This window comes from Lactuca serriola, chromosome 1, assembly GCF_051521515.1.
Source record: "Lactuca serriola cultivar US96UC23 chromosome 1, Lser_US96UC23_V15, whole genome shotgun sequence".
Lineage (NCBI taxonomy): Eukaryota > Viridiplantae > Streptophyta > Magnoliopsida > Asterales > Asteraceae > Lactuca > Lactuca serriola.
The window spans coordinates 246,960,721-246,964,761 of NC_136408.1; the positions used below are offsets into that span (position 1 = coordinate 246,960,721).

General features: G+C 35.3%; 1 non-coding gene across 1 annotated transcript; it reads right to left on the reverse strand.

Moving 5' to 3' along the window:
* Nucleotides 1–3,636: 3,636 nt before the first annotated feature.
* LOC145080682 (small nucleolar RNA R71) lies at nucleotides 3,637–3,743 on the reverse strand. The gene has a single exon (XR_013695273.1). It is a non-coding gene; the product is annotated as a small nucleolar RNA R71 (small nucleolar RNA).
* Nucleotides 3,744–4,041: the final 298 nt, after the last annotated feature.

Consider the following 4,041-nt stretch of genomic DNA (forward strand, 5'->3'; position numbering starts at 1 on the left):
TGTTTCTATGCCTTAAACCCTTCCAAGAATTTAACCACCAAGTTGGAATAATTTTAGGAGTCATTTGGAACTTCAAAACACACAATACACCCATGGTTGGGAGTTTACGGCCATAAACTCAAGAGTTTACAACCGTAAACTCCATGTGTGTTGGTATATGAGGAGTAAACTCATATATGGGGTCCTTTGGAATCCTAAACACAAGTGCCTTGTCCCACAATAGCTTAGATGCAATCCTTAGGGCTTAAAACACTTATATAAAGTGTTTATCATGTCTAGGATGTCTTAACATTATCAATTAATAATTTGAGACTAATTGAGTGCATATATGTGTGATTATATGTTCATTAGGATCGTAGTGTGTGTACAATTCCTCACTTGACACCTAGCAATCCTATACCGTTCAGTTCATCCCAATCACCATCTACAGGTGAGTTCATACCCCTAATCAATGTTTTAAATGATTTTAATGCTTTAAAAGGGGGGAATACAAGTAGAAACAAACATGTTATTAAATCATTGATATGTATTTTATAACTGTGTTTGTCATTTAACAGATTTCACATACTACAAAATGTGATGCATGAAATGGTTTTAAATCTTAAAAATAAATTGTTATCAAATGTTTTACTTTTGAAATGTTTATTAAAATGACATCAAGTCATTGTTAAATATTGTTCAAAACCCATAAGATGTCTTACAAAACCATTTTACATTCTTGAACTAAACTATGCATATACACTTATATTCTTATATATGTATTGATGTTATAGTTTACACCTTTCATTCAGTTTCCCACACCATTGAGTAGTAAGAGTGTATAAACCTACTTGATCAATCAATTACATTTCCATAAGTTATCATAGGGATAATTTGAAGATATCAAACATTATTCCTATTACAAGGAAACACACCAGAGTCAGTTCATGCATGAGTCTATACTAGTACATTACCTGATACATGATTACACATACATATGCTTACCTGATACATGAATATGTTTACATATACTTACCTGTTTCATGAACACACTTACATGAATGCCATACAGGAACACTTTTCCATAGGTGCACTATCCTGTATTCACTTACCTGGATACTTGTACTTAGAACTACGAGGATGATTTATTAGTACTTTCTGTGTAAATTATCTTTCCTATCCCGGTTCAATGGGATATCTCGGCGGGACTTACCATTCTGAACCCCACTGATTAGCACCAGTGGTCGATGACCATTTACGGAGGTCTAAGGTTACTACTTATACTAGGTAGATCGATAACCGGGGCTAACCCCTCCACCCACCTGCTGCTGCTACAGAGGACAAGTGGACAATCTTCGATTGTTCATAAGGTTATATTTTTTGCATATTGCAATGTTGTGTTACTCCTAGTACCCAGCGATGACACTTACATTATTACTTTTTCTGGACAATCTTCAGATGTTCATTAGGTTACATATTTCGCTTAATGCGATGTTGTGTTACTCCTAGTACCCAGCGATGACACTTACATTATTACGTTTTTTGGACAATCTTCGGATGTTCATTAGGTTACATATTTCGCTTAATGCGATGTTGTGTTAGTCCTAGTACCAAGTGACAACACTTACAGTAGTACATTTTCCTGTTTACTTTATTTTGTGATACTTTCACATAAATGATGAGTTAGATTAAGTACTTTAGTACTAATCAATTGAAGGAAAAACTATCATTTTACTTACAAAACATTCGGGTCTTAGTAGAAGACTACATCTCAAACTGATAGAAAATAAGGGATTTTCTAGGCTTTTCATACTTATATCATCATTTTCATTTAAAGGTTTGCATGACTTTTAAAACAGCTTTTCAAAGCAAGACAATGACACTTAAATACTTATGAATTCACCAGCTTTAAAGCTGATACTCTCTTTCAAAATAACTTGTATTCTCAGGTCAACAGTACATAGGTACGATGGCCAGGTTTTGAGAAGACGGAGCAGACAAGTCTCGTCTTTTATTTTGATTGTATTTTTTTGGTGTCTTACTACAATGAAAGAACACACATGTATTAAAACTTTACTTATAATGCAATGGATGATGTTGTTGCTTGTTTATTTTATTACACTGTTGTGATAATGTACATGACGTCCTCCACCCCTGAACGTTTCCACCGTTCGTGGTTTTGGGGTGTGACAAGCTGTGCTAGAGAATTCATGATTATGACCATAGTGTGTGTTTATCAAATCAATCTTACGTAGCTCCAATCTCATTTAATAATTGATTATGTGTTAACTATTGTGTGACCATACATAGAATTACATGAATTGATTAATGATTAGTAGATTTAGAACTAAATTGCTAAGACTTTATTAATTGGTAACCAACAGTAATAGTCATAACTAATGTATAACCATTGAGTGAAAGTGGATTCGAACTAACAGAAGTGTTTAGTTTATTGATTGAGTTTGTGTTAAAGAATTAAGTTCATCTAAACTTGCAAAATTAGATAAAAAAAAACCTTCTTTGTTAATAATTAGGTTAACTTAGTAGTAGATAAATAAATTAGTCAAATCCGTTCCCTGTGATCGACACCCGACTTACCCAAACTATTCTACAATTTGACTAGGTACACTGCCTAGGTGCAATTTAGTTAGTTGAGTTAGTTAGGTTATAAATATAAAATTAGGTGTAGGTTATTGCACGCATCAAGTTTTTGGCGCCGTTGCCGGGGAACGGCTTAGTTAATTACTTATTTATTTGCTTTAGATTGATCGATTTTTTTTGGGGGGTACAAACCTGCAAAAAGTTACTTTTCCAGCTTTAGTTTTTGTTCTAGTTCCTTATTCACGACGTGAGCCTTAAGCTCACGACGTGAATTCAGTAGTTCTCGTTTTCTTTGTTTTGATTTTATTTTAGTTTGACTTTCTTAGTACAATTTTACGTTTTTATTTTTTTGTTTTATTTCACGAGTTCATGACCAGAGGCTCTAACACACCTTTGGTACCATCACTTGAAGATCCAGAGTCAGCCCTTCACAAAAAGAAGGATAAGAACGTGAAAGAAGATCAAACATCAAAGAAGACACCTTTACAACAATTCAAGTCAGTGTTCTCAAAGAAGTCTGGGAAGAAAATGGAAGAGTCGAGTTTATCTTCAAAGAACAAGATCAAGGTTGAAAACTTAGATCAAATACCTGTCCAAACCGAATCCGAATACGATACCGAGCCTAAATTTGAATTATATACGAGTGAACCCAAGAACGAGCCAAGGAACGAGATGGCAAACATTGAAGAAATGTCCATGGGAGCTTACAGAAAGAGAATTCGAGATGATGTTGGTCCAGGTTTAGTACAATCTGCCATTCCTGCCACTGCCACATTCGAGCTGAAAGGATACATCCTTTCTCCACTGAAGGATATCCCATTCTATGGAAAAGATCATGAGGATACGTTTAAGCACTTAGATGAAGTCAACGACATTACTGACTACTTTAATGTCCCGAATGTTAATAGAGATACCGTCTTGCTAAGGATGCTTCCCATTACTTTTAAGGGAGTTGCGAAGGATTGGTTAAAAGCACTACCACCTGGTACAATCACTACTTAGGCTGAAATGTGTGACCAATTTTTGGTCCAATTTTTCCCACCATCCAAGATAGCTAAACTCAAGAAGGCAATAGCTAATTTTGAGCAAAACCCGGGGGAGTCACTTTACGAAGCATGGGAGCGCTACAAAGGGTTGTTAAGGAATTGTCATCAACATGACCTTAACATTCAACAAGAAGTGTCTATATTCTATGATGGGGTCAATGTAATGACAAGGCAACACATTGATTCTTAAGGACCACTTACAAAGAAAAATCTGGGCGAAGTCAAGGAATTAGTTGAAGAATTTGCAAAGCATTCTCATGAATACCACAATCCAAGGAATAAAGGCGTAAAAGGAGTTGGGAGTGCACATTCTTAAGAAATGGTTGCTATGATGGCAATGCTAAATAATATGGACCAAAGGCTGACCCAAATGGACCAGTCAATTCATGCAATTAGAGTTGGTTGTGAACGATGT